General features: G+C 40.8%; 1 protein-coding gene and 1 long non-coding RNA gene across 9 annotated transcripts in view; one reads left to right on the top strand and one right to left on the bottom strand.

The window, feature by feature from the left end:
• Positions 1-13,543, top strand: part of LOC310764192 — a 37,052-nt gene extending 23,509 nt beyond the window's left edge. For 3 of the 6 annotated variants that reach the window (XR_014549046.1, XR_014549047.1, XR_014549048.1), the window contains exons 5-7: positions 2,677-4,211; positions 5,448-5,553; positions 7,241-13,543. This is a non-coding gene — a long non-coding RNA (uncharacterized lncRNA). The remainder of the gene's footprint in view (positions 1-2,676; positions 4,212-5,447; positions 5,554-7,240) is intronic. The other 3 variants (XR_014549044.1, XR_014549045.1, XR_014549043.1) reach the window with 2 other exon arrangements.
• The window catches only part of LOC310764152 (zona pellucida sperm-binding protein 3 receptor-like), a 69,559-nt gene that overhangs the window by 23,960 nt on the left and 26,785 nt on the right, over positions 1-18,814 (bottom strand). For all 3 annotated transcript variants that reach the window (XR_014549036.1, XR_014549037.1, XR_014549038.1), the window contains exons 9-11: positions 16,474-18,349; positions 8,575-8,740; positions 6,538-6,622 (exon numbers count right to left, since the gene is read on the bottom strand). The gene's annotated coding sequence lies outside the window, so the exon portion shown is untranslated. The remainder of the gene's footprint in view (positions 1-6,537; positions 6,623-8,574; positions 8,741-16,473; positions 18,350-18,814) is intronic.

Below are 18,814 nucleotides of genomic sequence, written 5' to 3'. Positions count from 1 at the left end.
TACCTCCGCAAACGTCCGCCTTGTCTAGCATCCATTCTGGCAAATGTCCGCAGCAAACCCGGAAGTACCAGAACGGGTTACTTCCAGGTTTGCTGCTCACACATGCGCAGAAGCAATAAATCGCGCTATGCACAGAAGTGCGAACCACTCTGTGCGCATACGCGGACGTGGCGCTTTGCCCTGCGTCCTTTTTGGCTAGCGGCCGTGGCTCTGGAACGGATCCCAGCCACAAAACGAGGTACGACTGTATATTTTCTTTGCCCTTTATTGTCAATTTGTGCTGCCTGCCTCTAGTTGGAATCACTGTTGGTGAGTGTAAGAGAGAAAACAGATGGGGGTAAATAATATTAGGGCAAAGAGGAAAAAATTATGCATGCTTCTCTGTTGTTGTTGTTTAGTTCTCTGCAATGAGAACAATAGTAGTGCAGCCTCTGCAGCAAGAAAACAATAAAAGATAACTCCACTCTTCTTCATTCATTTCTGTGCCCTTGAATAAGGTGATTTTTGTGGCTCCCCACCCCCTACCCTTTCATTTAGACTGAGATTAGGAAGACCAACTATGCATATGTCCCAGGGTATGGTCTGAAGGCACGCGAAGCCACCACTTTGCTGAAACAGAATAGATCTGGGTGCATCTGGTACCTGGATCGGAAAGCTCCTGGGAACTGTATGCATGCCACTTTGGGATCCATGATGTAAAAACGGTGGGATTTAAAATTTAAGAAAATGCAAGTGAGTGATACCTTCATTCTAGTTCTGCTAGTTTCCATTTATGTTGTATTAAAAAGATCTCTAAGGAAACAAGTTTTCCCACTGAATTCAATGGAACTGAAAACATAGATTTGGATATGTACAATAGTTATGACTGTGGTACACAAGAAGTATCTCTCTAGCAAATATCACCCATCAATAAAATCAAAAGGGTCCTACTGTGGGATTCCCGGGCTTCAGAGACACACAGTTTTGCCCTTAAGCTGCGTTGCTCCCTGTTGTCATATTAGCAAATCCTCTGTAATCTGCTCCTGGACCACCATTTCAGGAATGCTAGGTTAACTCTGGCTGAAATGTGTTAGATGTTTCAATCATTATGAAACATTTTGTTGAGAAAGAAAAAGGGTTTCAGTTGTTGAGTCACTAGTAAAATATGTACCTGTTGAGTACCTGTTGAATATGAAATGTTATTTAGCTCTAGGCAAAGGTAAAATAGCCCAGTGCTAATTATCTTGCTGTGAACAGGAAAGAATGTGAGCTGACCTACAGGTAGAAGCCTGTGAATAACATCCTATGGCATGTTTAGTACATTATAGCTGGAAGAACAGCAGTGAAGGGGTTGAATAAGCCTGTTCTCTTGGACATAGCAAACAAGTCTCCTCCTGTCCATAAATGAAGTTATTAAGAGCCATCTTGGTCAACTGACTGATGCAATTATTAGACAAAAACTATGTAGATCACTTATTGTTAGCTATTGGGTGCTTCTTGTCCTCAGTGGAATTATGCCTGAGGATAAGCTTATTTCAGTCTTGTTCTTTTTTTTAATCCTAGAATCCCTATGGTCCACCAACACATTTTAAATCTATGAAGCAAGAGTGTATCTTCAGTAGTCCTTAACAGTCAATGCATAACTAATGTGTATTAAGAGATCTTTAATGGGCATTCTTGCTTAAGAATGTGTCTTGCTGAATCAGCTTAAGAAGCACCTGGTCCAGGAAACAGGCTGGTATCACAGATCTCAGCAGCTGCTAAGTGATCCACTGGAGAAGAAAAAGCAGTGTCTCTAGATTGTATTCATTTGTGCCTATTTCCTAGTTGGTCTACAAATATTTATATTTTGGTTAACAATTTTATTTTTGTAGTGTGTAGTTATTTTTGAACATTTTTAATATAGACAACTTGCATGAGGGTTAGGTTCCAGGGACTGTGCAAAATTGCTTATAGCTGGAACAACCCCACAACTGAACATGTGCAACCATCAGTGTTTTCCTTCTAGAAAAAAAGATGCCAGTATGGTGGACCCTTGAGTACCCCAGAAAAAAAGCACTGGTGACCATTCTACCTTTCCGGAGCTGGCACACAGAGTGGATCTTCCCCCCCATGAAGGCAGAGAGCTTTTAAGCCCAGAGGCCTGGTGAGACTTTTCCAGAGCCTGGGAAGCAAGGCAGAGAGCTTAAAGTTTTCTGCAGTGGGAGCTTTCAAGCTCTCTGCCTTGCATGGGAGTGTTTAATTTGTGCGATTGCATGCTGCCAAGCTGCCAAACATGTAAAGCTATAATTGCACAAGTTAAATGTGCGCAGGTTGCAAGTCAACTGTATTTTCTGTCAGGTTTTGTACACAACTTAGGATGCAATTTGTAGAAACAGAGTATAAAATTAAAAGCAAAATATCCATTCGTGGGGGAGGGACATATGGCATGCTTATCTCCCTACACTACAGCAGCCAGACTTAGGAGAGGTGAAGGGAAGAGCACAGGAAGTAACTGCATCATTCACCCCTCCCATGTGGTTTTCCTGTGACTGGTCTTCCCAGAACTGTATGGAAAGCAGCCAAAGGAAAGCTGTAACCATTCTAGATAACTTAAGAACCAACCAGCCACTTGATGGGTTTGGGTGCTCTTACCAGTACTATGTTAATTATAAACAACCTCTTCATTTATTATTCTGTGTTTTCCACACTTGCCAGAGAGTAGTTTCCTCTAGGAGTGCTGCACTGGAAGTCCTCAGGAGGAAAATGTGAATGCTTATGATAAGCTTTCGCTTCATTTCTTTTTCCAATGCCTTATTACGGCATTTCAGCCACAAACACAAGAATAGAGCACAGAGTCCTTGTGTTTCATAATCTCTCCAGCTGGTCCTATTTCAATTAAAGAGGAAAAATGAGGTACTACATAGCTGTTACAAAACATCTTACGTGGCAGCATGATAATTTGCATATGTGGTAGGAGTCCAGGAAGGCACCATCGCCTGGTTCATGTTGACATTTTACTTGTCCTTAAAAGGACTTGGTGGAGGGCGGGGGAGAGAGTGAAAGAGCTGGCAGCTTGCTATGAGTATTAAAAAGAAAGAACGAACGCTATTTGCTAATAACTGTAGTTTGCAAGGTGAAATTAAAACATTGCTTCATGGAAATTGTTTGGTTCTTTAAAAATGCCATCTGTCTGAAGATTGGTGGTTTTAAATATAGCCTCCAAGCACCTTTTATACAACCTCCAGTGCTGATAAGGAGCTTGATAAAAGCTTTTATCTATGCCAAAGGGAGATGTTTCATGCTAACAAGTTTAAAGCCATGTAATCTCTACTGTCCTTAACACCCTAGTAGGAAAAGGGCACTTGTCTTGAGATTTGTATAATATCCAATAATTTGCCTTCCTCCTCCTGTTTTTACTTTGAAAACCTGCCATATAGAGTATTTCATCTTTTGTCATGCTATTAAAAGAGAAGTTGGCTCTTTTTAGTTTGTCTGAGTTTACTAATCACCAGAGCATCCAGATTATTGTTCACTAGGCTTGGCTTCTTTGTATTTTAAAGTAACCTCTATACCAGGCTTCCTCAACCTCGACCCTCCAGATGTTTTTGGCCTATAACTCCCATGATCCCTGGCTAGCAGGACCAGTGGTCAGGGATGATGGGAATTGTAGTCTCAAAACAGCTGGAGGGCTGAGGTTGAGGAAGCCTGCTCTATACTGTCTCTCATGAATGTTCAGTCTGAGATATCCCATATTATCTCTAGGTAGTTAAAATACTGTTTTTAAGTTCCATATATGACTGCGGCAGGAAAAAATGTTGTTGCACTAGTGTTTCCTGCAGTAGCAACAGGTAATATAGATGTCATACACTTGTGTACACACATCCTTAAATTTTCATGTACATGATCTGGGAAATCTGATAGGATAGGGTTCTCAAATGCATACATATAGCTGTTTAAAGATTTGTCTCTGTGGCAGAGAATTCTTTGTTTGGGTTATGTTGATCTGAAAAGTGCAATTTATAATTTATACTGACAGTGTTATCCAAAAATCATAATAGGCATTATTCTTCCTTACTCCATAGGTTGGCTTTACCTTGCTGTTACAGCTCAAGTGGAAAGCTGTCACGTATCTTTGCTGAATAAATCTAAGGACGAGAAATGTTCAGATTCCATTAGTTTTGCTCCTCAAGTTTCAAGCAGCTGAAATACCAATGCTTGTACTGATACAAGGATGGCTACCTTCATTGTTAGTAAGTATAAAACTGCAGATCACACACAATGCCATCCACAAACAATTGAAACAGGGTGGCTCAGCCCTACTCCTGGAATTGCCCATTTTAGGGCCATTTGCAGGACTCTGTTGGCAGAGATAATGCTAATGAGCCTTCTGCTTACATGTGGCAATGGTAGAGTGACACTTGTGGCAGCTGACAGTAAGGTGGTTCAACTGATAGAAGCAAGCGTAGAAATGCCTCTGCTCAATCCAACCCCACCCCCCAGCTTGGAGTAAGTGAGGGTTGGACTGCAGCCTAACTTGTGGCCTCCTGATATTGCTACACTGCAACTCCCATCATCCCTAGCCTGCAAGGCCAATGGTCATGTATGATGGGAGTTGTAGTCCAATATCAGTTGGACAATTCAGTTCCCCCAATTCCAAATTAACAATAGTATGTTTGCAGCCATGCGAGGATAAGCAGCTTGTAGATTGCAGCCTAAATAAATTTAATTTAACTAAAATGACAGGGTAGATAACAGAAATAGCGTATTTTTCACTCCATAAGACGCACCTGACCATAGATGCACCTAGTTTTTAGAGGGGGAATGCAATAAAAAAAGTATTTAAAGGGAGCGCTGAGCAGAGCCTGTATGCATCCCAGGCTCTGCTCAGCTCTCCCTTTCACGAGCCGCGAGGAGCGTGTGTGTGGCGCTTGCAGGCTTTTCCCCAAGGAGGGAGAAGGGCAGCCTGTCACTGATGGGCTGCCTTTCTCCCTCTTCAGGGAAAAGCCCCCAAGAGCCACACACATGCTCCATGCGGCTCTTTAAAGGGAGCGCGGCTCTTGGGGGCTTTTCTGGGAGGTGGGGGAAGGGACAGAGCTTTTGCGCTCTGTCCCTTCCCCCACCTCCCGCAAAAGCCAGGGATAGCCCTGCGAAACCTCCGCAGGGCACGGGGATGAAGGCTACCCCGTGCCCTGCGCAGGCTTCACGCGGCTAAGCCAGAAGCTAGAACAGCTGTGCAGCGCTCCCTCTAGCTGTTCTGGCTTTGGGATAGCTGCGCAGCCTGCATTCACTCCATAAGACGCACACATATTTCCCCTTACTTTTTAGGAGGGAAAAAGTGCGTCTTACAGAGCGAAAAATACGGTACTCCATTAGAATGTGGAGAGGGGAAGGTGCTTCATCAGATGAAAAAGTAGGAGGAGCTGGTTGCAAAACATTTAAATTCTTCACAACTTTTTAAGTTTTACTGTGTGTATTACTGTCACTAGGTGCCCTACAAAAATTGACGTATGAGCCTGTGGTCAATTTATAAGAGACCATCAAGAAACTGATACAATCAAGAACAACAATGGGATCAACAGAAAGTTAACACTGGTAACAATGCTGAAACCTCTTTTTCAAATCGCCACATTACAGCTGGTTCAGAAGGGTCCCTTCATAATTCTGCATTGATTGAATGAAGTTAGCAACTTAAGTGATTTATCTGATACTCTCCTAAAACCTAAAGTACTCCATGTGAATAAGCTGTAACCTGACATTCAAAGGGGAAATCTAAATATGTCTGTGTGCACAAAAGATAAGGAAGAATGGCTATGCCTTACTTGTATGCAAAAAGCACAAAAGATGAGCTACATGCAGTGGCTGTGGCACCAGTCCAGGCAGCTCAAGCTAGCCAAAATTTTATTGCGCCATGCCACTTGCTGCTTCTAACAAGCCAGGCAGAACCACCCCTGGCTACCCCACTGAATCCTTCTGCTCAGCCACAGGAAAGCATACCAAGTTGATTGCATGAGAAATAAATCACATGTCAGCTCTCCATTTGATAGTCAGCACTTTCACTTTGTTGCTGGTCCTATCTATAAGTAAAATGCATTTAGCCAAGCAAACTACTCCATGCCAAGGCTAGGTGAACTTAGACAGACTAGCAAAGGGAAGGCAATATCGCCACCATTTTCTAATGGTGTACTTTCCTGAGAAATACTGTTTGATGTGTTTACCCTCAAACCAGCTTCAGTCCAAAAGGAGAAGTTATGCCACGTTTGCTTTGTAGTTAAGGCGAGGTGTGTATATTGGAGACAACCAATGGGGCAGTTGCAGGAGTGGCAAAGCAAATAGGTAACACAACTTGAAATGCAGTGAGGAAATGACCTTGCGGTGTTTTAAGCTGCTAATGTGTAAGTAGCCCAAGTATCCTACAGCCAAGCATGGTGAATGTTTGATGATGAAGCCTGCCTCATCTCAAATCCAGAACTAGCTACATCTAATTTTAATGCATCCATCATGGTAAAACCAGCTGTCTGTACTACAGAAGCTGGATCCAATGGGGTGATGCAGATGCTGGACAAAATAAGCCCATACCTGTAGAGTAGGAAGGTCAGGCCACTTCCCTCTGTGCTGATTGCACCTCAGCAAAAACTCCTATATAAAGCTGCTGACATGGCACCTGCAAGAAAAAAGTGTCAGTATAAAAATTAATGACTTGCTCTTTAAATGCAGATGCATTGCAGCCCAATAAGGAAGTATTATAGTTAAGTATTGAACCGGTCTGTTTTCCAAAAGAAAAGAGGTTGCTAGGGACCCACTTTGGTTTTAGATTTAAAAGGTAAAGGGACCCCTGACCATTAGGTCCAGTCGTGACCGACTCTGGGGTTGTGGCGCTCATCTTGCTTTATTGGCCGAGGGAGCCGACGTTTGTCCGCAGACAGCTTCCGGGTCATGTGGCCAGCATGACTAAGCCGCTTCTGGCAAACCAGAACAGCGCACAGAAACGCCCACCTAGCAGTTCAAAAGCATGTCAAAGTGCAAGTAGATAAATAGGTATTGCTCTGGCAGGAAGCTAAACCGTTTTAGATTTGGATTGCAGCTAAATAGCTACTCACTGCCTGGGTAACAGGACTTCCACACTGGATGTCTTAGTCCCCTTATCTGGAAGAGATTTTATTGCAGCAATACTGATTTTTGCTAGCTTTCAATCAAAACACAATGCACAAAGGAAAAGCAACTGTAAATATAACTCTGTTATTCAATAATTACTATCATTTTTTACTAACTTCTAATGCAGGAACAGAACAAACAAATTGTGGATGGTGAATGAACATTCCTGGCATTTGCAGCAGAGAGATTAAAATAAATAGCGCATGAGAAATGAAATTAAAGAAGAAAAGTAGTATTTCAATAGACTGAGAAGGAATACACAGATGAGAGGTGTCTAAGATTATGGAGACACTTAAACATAAATAAAGGAAACGTAATTTTGTAAAGAAGAGAGAGACTATGCAAGCAAAGGAGAAAGAAGGTCCAAATGAGAGGAAAGAAGAAGCAACCTGAAGAACTCAAGATTGGGAAACCAAATAAAATCCCAGTAATCATAAATAAACTAAATACATTTTTAGGGATTCAGCATAGTTGTAATATTGTTAAGGAAGTATTGTTTCATTTTTACTATTATTATGCAGTGCAGTCAGTATACATAGCACTTTAAAGAATAACAACAAGAAAGGATCTCAGGGACTTACAACGTAAAATTAAACAGTAGGAGCAACAGGAAAAATAGTGAAGTCAAGAAAAAACAGAAACGATAAAAGTGAATGAATGAAGAGATTACTAAAGCAAGGCATGACCTACAGGATCAAATCCACAAGAGGGGGGGATAGTGTAAGATGCTGTGGATTTACATGCAGGGCAGTTACTGTAAAATGAGGACAGAAAGCAAACTAAAAATGATCATGTTAGATTTTACATTAGAATAAGCAACCTCAGGCAGCTTTGAAAGGAATTTAAGAGAAATAGAAAGATGGGATCCAAACACTAATTTTTTGAAACAGAAGAAATGATAGCTGCTTAAGGACCAATCCAAAAGATTAAAAAGATGGCTTAAGAGGAATAAACAGGAGGAGATATATTTATTTTATGTATTTATAGGCTGCCTTTCAGAATTGCCTCTTGAGGCACCCCAACATGTTAAAAACAATCTATGATGTTGAGTAAGAAACCAAGGCAGGAGAGGGTGAAGAGGATGGGTTGTGAATACAGGAGAACTGAGAACACAAAGTAGGTTGAAAATAAGTAGAAGAGACAAAAGAAGAAATAAAGTGGTGGCAAAACACAACAGTAATGAAGAATGAATCCTTGAAGTTTCATCAACAAACTATATATTAATGTGTGGTTGGGTGCTGGTGGCTCACTCCAGGAGTGAGCAAGAGGACCATAGGACTACCAGACACGCTGGTGTAAAACAAAAATTTTGGGGGTCCACCAACCTTTATGGCAGGTGCCAGGAAGGTTCAGGATTTAAACCTCGGTATTAACTGGAGCATACAATGAAGATTACAAAAACTGCGGGAGAACAGCAGTCAGTAAGAGGGTTAGCAAGAAATAAAGACAAAGGGTGGATACCTGTTCCCTCATTGGTTTCTCTGTGTGCCCTGGTTTCTATCTGTCCTTCACAAGCTGTTCTTTCCCAGGGTCAAAGGATAAAGGTAGAGCCCCAAGGGACAGCATGTTCTCAGGCCCTCGATGCTCTCTGCAAGTCTTGTACCTGGTTCCCTCAAGTCTCCTGACCCTGTAAAATGAGAACAGAATATGATAGGGCAGTTAATGGGGGAAGAAAGCCTCAACCCTTTCTGCTTGAAGCTGCATCATTTCTTGCCTCTTGGGCTTCAGTGGCTAGCACTATGTTATAAGAGGCGGCGGCAGGCCTGTCACACCCAACAAAGCTGGCTTCCTGAAGTAGCATGGCAAGATGTGAGAATTTCCGCCCTGACCGGCAGAGTAATTTGCCACTTTTGGTGTAATTAAGAACATTTGTATCAAGAAGATACAGAGAATGGTGAAGAGAAGAATAAGCAAAATAATCAATATAAGAATTAAAAGGTCCAAGAATAAGAGAGGGGAAGGAATTAGCTATGAGCCAAAGAACAAGAATAATGCAGAGAATAGAATATGGAAAGATATGAGTACCACAAACTTTGAAATGCACAAAGAAATGAGAGGCGGGGGGGAGTGGGGAGAGAATATGAAACTGGTAAGGAGGGGGGGGAAGTAACTACAAGCACGACCATGCTCTATAACATGAAATGAGTGGGAAAAGGGCAAGCAGATTAACTAAAAAGTAGTAGAAGTAACTCAAATGAAGAGTTACCTGTCTCAGTAAGAGCAAACAATGACAGAAACTGGGATTAAAACTGTGTAAAATAATTGTTTCATTTACTGCTGAATGGCAGTTAAAGCCAAAATATGCCAGTGAGTGTCATTGGACAGCGATAGTATTAGGAAATGAGATTGAGCAGGGACTAAGATTAGGTAAAATATCACCAGCAATAAAAAGTAAGAACACCACCCCTCATAGAAAAACTGCAAAAAATAAGTATCAGTAACTATGGCAAAGGGTAAAACCAGTGAAAGGATCACAAGACATTTGGTACAGTAGGGGAAGAGGGTGGAGGAAATCAAGTGTTCCAAAAATGAGGGAATTACTTGGGACTTTCCTTGCCTCTCCTCAAAAGGGGTAGTAATGAGGACTTAATTGTGATGTAGCTTACTTGCTCCATTGACTTCAATGGGTTGTACGTGATTAGCTAAAATGGCCAGACTGTTAAGTTAATAAGATAAGGTTTAATGCAAGTAAGAAACATAGCCATCCATTAACATTAAACTATGTAAAATAACAGATCTTCTTTTCTTACTATATAAATAGGTAAAGAAGAAAATGAAAACTTTAATGGATAAAATGTTTTGGGGTATCTTTTTCTTGCTTTCAAATGCTAGCATATTTACCTTATAAAATATTCTGGATTCTTCAGGTTTTATGCATAATAGAATGTTGGCACACATTTATGTTCATATTTTCAGCATTTGTTTTATTACAGTGAAAGTAGAGCACATGTTAAACCAAAAAATAGGCATTTCCTTCTAGGAAACTTGAAGAGCAACTTTCTTTACAGTGCTTGGATTCTGAAGATGGTACCAGCACAAGAGTGTGTCTTCCTCTGGAAGCTGGTTTCACATGGTGGCTTAGATTTTCCCATCTTTGTATCTAGCACCATTTGAAATCAGTGTTCTAGGAGCAAGAATTACAGCACTGGATCCAGGGAAGAACAGGAAGCAAGAGCACAGTGGTCACCAGATTTAATTTGGTAACATTCACATGTCTTTCTCTGTGTCTCAGCAAGAGATCATGTTTCAAGATGTAGCTTAAGTTATGCCTAGAGTACAAGAAGATGCATTGTAGTACAGAATGGATGCCATTCTACTGCTTGCATGCAGCAGTGAAAGCTGCAAATGGAGAGCCCACTGCACTTAGAGAGACATGCAAAGAAATTGGGCTTGGGGGAAGCAGTCTATGGTGGAACTTCCTATGAAGGGGTTGGGATCCAGAGACACCTGGTGAACCCTTTCCCACCCCATCAAAAGCAGTACATCTATGCAGAGCTTTCCACAGGTGTACTGGGGACTCTTGCACACTCTGAAGAACCCTCGGCCAACTTCTGGCTAGCTGTCAGATTGCAGCATTACAGTTATACTCCATAAAATATGGCTAACTTTTGCCATTTCTCTGTTCAATCTACATTGGTCCGTGCTATTCAGGACCACTGCCACTTTTCTAATCTAGAAAGGATTCTGTTAATTTACATTATTTTATTTGCATTAATTTCACCACCTTTCATTTTCCTGCCATAGTTATTTGAATTCCATCAGCTTTCACGCTAAAAACACTGTTGCATGCAACTTCAATGGTTATTCCATAAAAATATAAAAGTGAGGAATATAACATTTTGAATATAACATCCTTCTTTTTGCTTCAAATTAGTGCATGCTTAAGTACCAATAGTAATGTGGGAAATTTATATTTTACTTTTGGCTATTTGAATGTTGATGGTGATAAGTCATATAATTAGGAACATAACATTTATTGAGCAGTAGTACTATAACTATATTTTTTAGGCCAGCTTCTTCCAAACTCTTTCAAAGTAAATACCTAGTATTGCATTGACTAATAAGATGCATTGACTAATACGACCATTGTTCAAAGTTTCATAGGCTATGATCTGAACAACTTGCAAGTACTCTTAACAGCCAATATGGAACTGGAAAAAACATCTCTTACACAGGCTGACCGATTTCTCTTGGTGTTCAGAGTCTTAGTTTTTGTCTAGCACCATTTGAAATCGGTTATGATGTAGGGGGAAAAGCAACTGCAATGCATATGCAGAGTGTGGTTTAAAGATGCTCTCAGCTGAAAAAGCTCTATGAAGAGATGCCTTTGAAACAATGATATGACTATTGGTTTTGTGTCTCTTGTGTGGGCAGATATTGCAGTAACTATCTGTAAGTTCCATTGCAATAGATATCTGTGGGCTTCACTGTCTAAATCCTCTAGCTGGAGTAGTTGGAGATGATATTCTGGCTGTAGACTTCAAAGTGTTCTGCTAATCCAGCCCTATTAGTAGAATTGTAAAAAATGTTAATACGCAAACATTGGGGCTAGATTATTCCTTGAGGCTTATTATTATTTCCACCTTGTTTTGACTACCTCGTTTCATGCACCCCCTCCCTTCAATATCATTTTCATTATTATATGCATAATAAATATATATTTAATGCTGGACAAGCCAGTTTCACTCACAGATTGGATAGACTTTGAAGAAAATGGCTTGAGGCAGGTAATACCATATTGGCCCGCATATATGCCGCATGCTCCCTAGCTGGTTGGCCTGACACGCTCCCCCCCCCCCCAGCTGGGAGGCGGGCACACCACTCCCCCCCCCAAGCAGCTAGGGAGCGTGTACCACCAACCAACTGGGAGGTGAGCACGCTGCTCCCCCCACTGCCAAACATCTAGGGAGTGTGCGCTGTCAGCTACCTGGGAGGTGGGCATGCCACTCCCCCCACCCCTACCGCCAAGCAACTAGGCAGCGTATGGTAAAAAGTTGCGAATATAAGCCGCACTTTTAACTGCTCAGGGTCTGAAATTGGAAAAATGTGTGGCTTATATTCAGGCCAATACGGTACATGATGGTGGACTAGACATGTCACTGACCATTCCTCTGCATCAAATGAGAGAAGCACTGTAGTCGGTTTGTACCAGAAACAACTATGCTGCAACTGCAAGAGACTTTAAAAAAAAAAAAAACCATGACGAACAAATACTTTGCGGGGGGGAGAGACAACATGGGAATACAAAAGTTTTGAATGAACGTTGTCCAAATTCTTAGCAGTAAAAAATAGTATGGAAATGTCCTGTGTAAAACCAAAATAGCACCAGTATTTTGAATCATGCACTACTGCTGACAGGCAGCAGAGACAAAGTTAAGGCTGCTCACTCAGCCAAATCATTTTTTATATTCCATTTGGTAATATTTATAAGGAACAGAATTGAAAATAAAACAACTATAATGCCCTAAAGAGGCCCATCAAACCTCCACTTTGTGGAATGTCAGTTAACCTTTTTATTTACCCAGGCTTTTCCTGTTTAACTTTACTGCTGTATTTTTAACTCTTCTTTTTGTTACACTTTCATTGAGTTGTTGGTTTTTACTGAAAATTGCCCTATGTTATAATAGAAAACATTTAGAAACATAAAGTATTTGTTTGCTTGCTTTAATCTGCTGCGGACAGAGGCTTAATGTCACCTCAATGTTCCCATTGCTCAAAGTTCCCACAGCACTCCCCCCCTCCAGCCACGTCATAGAAAAAAATAAGCTTGTGTTGTCCAGAGCTGGACTTCTGATTGGTTTGTCTCTAAACAAATCATGAGCAATAAGCTAAGAACAAACCCTGGAAATTGTTTGGAGCTAAACAAACGCAATGCAGACCCTGGCTCATCTGCTGTACGACAGTAGCATGGGGACTTTGGAGTAGCATGTACCAGCACTCTGCAGTTTTACATTAAACCATACTCTCTTTAACTATGGTTTAAAATGTAATGTGCAGACTGAGCCAGACAGGCCTTTGTACAAGAAAGACATTTAGTCTGATGTAATACGGTAATTTTTGAGGTGTTTTAAAATAGGAAAAAAACTTGAGGTTTCTTCCTCTCTCTTTTCACAACAATGAAGCAGTATATAAATGTTGTTAAGCAAATAAAAAAAATAATTTGTAAATTCTGCTATGTGCAGAAAATGCAAAATGAAATCAGCAGAAATGTTTAAAGCTGTGATATAAACTAACACTATATGGCACTGCTGTTTTACTTTTGTAAAAATGTGTGCTTTGTATGTAGTTTACAAATCATTCAGTTTTGCAACCCCATCGATTCCCCAAACTCCATTTTATTTTTCTTTATATTTTTTCTGGAATGTAAAATCACATTGAGAATGATGGTGCCTATTAAAGTAAATGAATTCTATTGCAAAATAATACAAAACTGAATTTGTTGTCTCATTCCAATCTGTGTGCACATTTCCTAAGATTATAAGGAGATGCAAACAAAAATACACTTCCTTTTTTCTTTTTTGCAATAGCTGCTGGGGGGAGGGATACAATTTTAATCTGAAAAACAGATTAGTGCTATCAGAACTGAATCCAAGGCCCACTTTCCCAAAAATGCTATTTGTGTTTTCAGAAGCTTTCACATTCAAGTGTTAACAATTTATTGAACTTTGCACACACTGTGGTTCTGCAGCCTTCTTTGGTATCATCCTAAGTTCATTATTAAATAGGATGAGAAACCTCATAACAGCACCTCTCCAGTCAGAACTGTTAACCTGAAATGTAGTCCTTGGGGAAATGAATTCTAGAATTTTGTTGGAATCTGCAATATTTTCACTAAAATTTGTTTGAACTAACCATGACAACAGGCAAACAGCTTTTCCAGCTTTTTTTCTAGTTATGCGGCATGATGTACTTTAAAAACTGGTTCTATGTCTCAGCAAGTATCTCTTGAGTTGCAATGGCAGGTGTTCTACTAGGTGGAAGTTGGGAACTAGACAAAAAAGGGGGGGTTGGTCTTACCAGCGAGGAGTTCCTTTTCTACAGTGGTAAGGGTTGTCTGGGTTTCTCTTCCCACTTCAGAAAACAGGACTTACGCAAATCAGGTATCTGCCATGCCCTGACTGGAAGAGAGCACCCTCCCTCAGTGCTGGGACATAGTCATGAGTCTACAGAGTATAGGTCCCTTGCTGTGTAGCTTACTTAGAAAAGTGTCTAAAAGAAAAAAACATAGAAAGTAGAGAACAAAATAACAGCCTCCAGAACAGAAGAAACGGACAAACCTCCTCAAGTCCATTTTCAATCCATTCTCACCTGCCAGGAAAGCTACCCTCCTACCACTGACTATGCCCTGTCTGGGGGGGGGGGGGGAGAGCAGCATTTCCTTGACTCCTGATAGTCTAGGGTCCAAGCTGTTCTTCCTACTCTACCTAACAAAAGCCAGTCAGGCAAATTTGAAGATGTGGTTAGTGGATTATTTCCATGATTTCAGAATGGTGTTAAACTGCTCTTGTCTATTTCTAATCTACGGATCTCAACACTCTTGGGGTGTCTAAGAAAATCTAAGAAACTCGTGATCACAAGAACTCGCATTTCATAGAAGAAAAATAAGATGCTTAGAATCCCCCCCTTTAAAAAAAGGCTAAACACATACACTCTTGGGAAAAAGAAAGCACCCCCTCTTTGGATTCTGTGGTTTTACATATTGGCATAATAACAATCAGCTCCTTAGCAGGTTGTTAAAATTAGGTAAATATAACCTCATATGAACAACTTGACATATTACACCATGTCATGATTTAACATAAATAAAGCTGTTCCCATGACTGTACACTCCCCTTGCAACAGAGAAAACCCCCAGTAAATTTCCCCCCTAAAAAAGGAGCTTACTCCCTTCATCTAAACAAAAAAAATGTATATTAGTAACTTCATTTTATTTTTAAATTTAATTGGATACTGGGGGCATGGGGCGTTGGGTTGACAGGTGTTACACTGGGATCCCAGCTATCATTTGAAAAGCAAGATATGGTCTTGAAGCCAAAAAAGATTTGGATGATGAACTGCTGTTCCTTGCTGCTGAATGGCTCTTTTGGTTGGTATCTGCATGGCTCCACCTGACTTGATTTTAGGCCTGAAATCCAAGCCCTCTTTGCCCAATTCAAGGCTGCTATTGCTACTACTACTACTACTACTACTACTACTACTACCACCACCACCAGATGTACTACCCACCATTCATCAGAAGGTCTGAACACAGGTTACAACAAATTAAAAACAGCTGAAACAGATTATAATCACAAGAATAGGAAGGGCCTGAAAACACACAAATGTCAAAGGCCAGAAATCTAGTGAGGAAGCCAGACCCACCAGGGGTGTGGAATTCCACAACTTGGAGGCCACCACCCCTGAACTTTTGAGAGTGATCTGTGTTCTCTCAAATCTCATATTCAAAGCACTCTGGCTAGATTTTGAGGGGCCTAGATTAGTACAGTACAGCCAAGGGCTGCTGACACAATTCAACTTCACTTAAATTTGCACAGCAATTCTGCCTCACACTAACGCAAAATGGTAAATGCAAGCAACAGCTGCAAGGAGGTGGGATGAAAACATACCAAAATGCATGAGATATTGCATATTACTCCACTTGGCATATTACAGACTTGTGTTTACCCTGCAAACAGATGTGCAGAGGAAACTTTGGATTTTCTTCTTGGGGTTGTTGTTTTTAGGTGTTTTAATAGAATTCTTGCTGTTAGAAGGTAAGAGTTGGAATACTGATAGCTGCTGAAAAGCAGAAACTGAGAAACCCAGGACTATTTTTTTGCAGTGATTTAGCAGAGGCATTTCCCACCCTCTCTTCAAAACAAGCAAAGACAGTTCATAGTGAAATTTGAGAAAAATCTGTATTGCAAATGCTTCCTTCAGTAGATTTTCTGGATGAGTCTTGAGTGTGTTTCACAACAACCCTGCCATGTAGGTGGCAAGTATTGTTATTCCTAACTAGCAAAAGGGGGTCAGAGAGACCAGTTCTACTCAAAGGGAGACCCACTCAAATTAATTTAGAAGGTGGCCCACAATAATCTTATTGTTTAAAATTCCCACTGCAGGAATATATGCTTTCAGCTGTTTCGTATTTTAGTTGAAAGGCACCTTGAGTCCCGCCAGGGAAAAAGGCGGAAAATAAATAACTAAATAAATAAATCTACTACTACTACTACTACTACTACTACTACTACTACTAATGGCAGCCATGTAATGCAATCTAGCATTATTGTCCTTACAATGCAGGGAGATCCGTGATGCAATCCAGTGTTTCACAACCAGCATGGGCGGGGAGAGGATGACAGAAAATAGCTTGCAACAGACCTGTAAACGGCAGAATGCAGGAACCCTTCAGTCCAGCCACTCGAAGCTCTCACCCCAAGGAAAGGCGAGAAGAACCTGACGACGCCCCGCCGCTCCTCCTGGCGGCAGCTGAGGGACGCAGAGACGGGAAACGTCAGCGCGGTCCGCCACAGAGATAATAAAGAGCAGAGTGGACTTCACTGCCTTGAGAAGGTATTTCCGGGTTCACGCGCAGCCGTGATTTTTTAACTTCAGAATCCAAGATTCTACTGTGACAGTGGCAGGGCAATAAAATAGACCCAACAGATAGAGGAGGAGAGGAACAGGACAGAGATTTAATTTTCTTCCATTTGCATTCCAGATGGAGTTTACTGCACTTAATAGAAAAGCAATAGTGTTATTTAAAAAAAAAAATAAACAGATTTTCCACATCAGCATTGGTTTACTAATGAGCTCAGTTATGAACATAAGGTAGACATCAAAATAATCACAGTTCAACTCTCCCAACCTGACCCGACCCTTCTTACTGCACCTCCGCAAACAAAGCAATTTTGTGTTTTCTGCTTCTTTTACTATTGTTCTTTCCTCCAAATTTCTTCCTCCAATAACTTTTGAAAGAGTGATCAAGGCTTGGATTAGCAGAGAGCCCCCCCACCCCACCCAGAATAAAAGAATACCTAAAACCTGAAAGCGAGAAACATGCACACTTAGTTTTTCCTCTGTTTTCAGCAATTCACCAATGGGGTAGGGGATGGAGGCCACAGTGGTTCTACTTACTAGAGTTGTCGATCTGCTAAAACCATGTTTAAAGATGTGAGATGCATTTTCATGATGAGAATCTAATACACACTGACCGGGCTTTCAAAATGCTTTTGATAAAGTTCCTTATCGAAGACGAGAGTACACCAAAAAACAGAAATAAAATTAAAAGGGTATTCATGCATAGAGATCTGTCTGTTCACTGGAAAGGCTCCAAAGCCCAACTGGACCTACAAAGGCAGGCCACCTGTTGCCCATATCCCCCAAACATCACTGACAGATGTAAATCGTTAGAATTAGCCAACATATTCAAATTCAAATCGTAGCAATAGACCCTGCTTCACTATTATACATGCCATATGCATGTTGCTGTTTCACTTTGGAAGCCTTTTTAGCTGAAGAGTAGGTAAAAATGCTTACTACTAATACTAATAATTAAAATTTGCAGTCAAATATTGATATAGCTGGAAAGGCACAACTTTCGTAGAAATAGATGAAAGTGGGATAGATCAATTTGTAGAACATGACACTCTTAATCTCAGGGTCTGGGTTGGAGCTTCACAATGGGCAAAAAGATTCCTGCATCGCAGGGGGTTGGACTAGATGACCCTTGAGGACCCAACTTTCCAATTCTAAGATTCTATGATTCATCTAAGCTTGATCTCTATGGGTTGGAGATTAAAATGATGTGTTATGGATAGTAGCTTTCACTGCATGTAGCTGACCACTAGATAGCAGCAAATAATTATCCAGAAGCCTTTATTTTGGCTTCTGGGGAGTCTTTTTGAATGCAATCTTTCTTTCGTTTATTTTTCCAACTCTACTGGGTGTTCAGTAGACAGGGTTTTATCCTTCATTGCCTTCCGATTCCAATAATTACCCTTCCTTCTGATAAGCAGCTACCCTGATCTAATAATTCTTCCTTACCACATATCTACAAGTTTATTTTCCTTATAGCTTCAAATCCTTGTCCACCAACATGTTTGTACATGTGCTATTACTCTCCAAAATTTAAATTGACTACACATGGTAATCTCTGGGTATAATGGGTCCCTGCCATGTGTAGGGTTGTGTAAATAAAGTTTTGATTTTAGCCTTGTGACAGTGTTTCGGTGGACAGTTTTTTATATGACTGCACCTTATAGAGACCAAATTGCAAACATGCGCTGGATTATGGAGAAAGCTAGAGAGTTCCAGAAAGACATCTACTTCTGTTTCATTGACTATGCAAAAGCCTTTGACTGTGTCAACCACAGCAAACTATGGCAAGTTCTTAAAGAAATGGGAGTGCCTGATCACCTCATCTGTCTCCTGAGAAATCTCTATGTGGGACAAGAAGCTACAGTTAGAACTGGATATGGAACAACTGATTGGTTCAAAATTGGGAAAGGAGTACGACAAGGCTGTATATTGTCTCCCTGCTTATTTAACTTATATGCAGAATTCATCATGCGAAAGGCTGGGCTCGATGAATCCCTAGCCGGAATTAAGATTGCTGGAAGAAATATCAACAACCTCAGATATGCAGATGACACAACCTTGATGGCAGAAAGTGAGGAGGAATTAAAGAACCTTTTAATGAGGGTGAAAGAGGAGAGCACAA

This window comes from Podarcis filfolensis (assembly GCF_964270895.1).
Source record: "Podarcis filfolensis genome assembly, chromosome: 6".
Classification (NCBI taxonomy): domain Eukaryota; kingdom Metazoa; phylum Chordata; class Lepidosauria; order Squamata; family Lacertidae; genus Podarcis; species Podarcis filfolensis.
This window is presented reverse-complemented; position numbering and strand designations above follow the sequence as displayed.